This window comes from Centroberyx gerrardi, chromosome 24 (assembly GCF_048128805.1).
Source record: "Centroberyx gerrardi isolate f3 chromosome 24, fCenGer3.hap1.cur.20231027, whole genome shotgun sequence".
In the NCBI taxonomy this organism is placed as follows: Eukaryota; Metazoa; Chordata; class Actinopteri; order Beryciformes; family Berycidae; genus Centroberyx; species Centroberyx gerrardi.
The window spans coordinates 23,962,775-23,963,221 of NC_136020.1; the positions used below are offsets into that span (position 1 = coordinate 23,962,775).

Consider the following 447-nt stretch of genomic DNA (forward strand, 5'->3'; position numbering starts at 1 on the left):
CTGACTGCCTGTCTGTCTGTCTGTCTGTCTGTCTGTCTCCACACAGACCCTGGGTCAGCAGCTACTTCAGGAAGTTCCCCATGCACATTTACTGCCTGCCCATCCAGGCTGTCAATCACAGAGCCAGGAGGCGGAGCCTGAAGAGGAGGAAATGAGGGGCGGAGCCTGAGGCGGAGGAGATGAGGGGGGGGCGGAGCCTGAGGAGGAGGAGATGAGAGGGGCGGAGCCTGGAGAGGAGGAGTTAAGAGGGGGCGGAGCCTAAAGAGGATGGGGGCGGCGGGACGGGCTGCTCATGTGTTTGAATATGGCATTGGAAATTATTTTGATTTTGTCTGTTTTTCTTTAAAAATAAAATATTTTCCCTACTACAGCAGAGTTTCAACTATTCTTCTTTTTATTACCTCCGCCAAGGAGATTATGTTTTTGGTGCCGTTTGTTTGTTTGTTT

At 51.2% G+C, this 447-nt stretch overlaps 1 long non-coding RNA gene across 2 annotated transcripts in view; it reads left to right on the top strand.

The window, feature by feature from the left end:
• The window catches only part of LOC144538133 (uncharacterized), a 2,584-nt gene extending 2,352 nt beyond the window's left edge, over positions 1–232 (top strand). For both annotated transcript variants that reach the window (XR_013504092.1, XR_013504091.1), the window contains one exon: positions 47–232. This is a non-coding gene — a long non-coding RNA (uncharacterized LOC144538133). The remainder of the gene's footprint in view (positions 1–46) is intronic.
• The last annotated feature ends 215 nt before the right edge of the window (positions 233–447 follow it).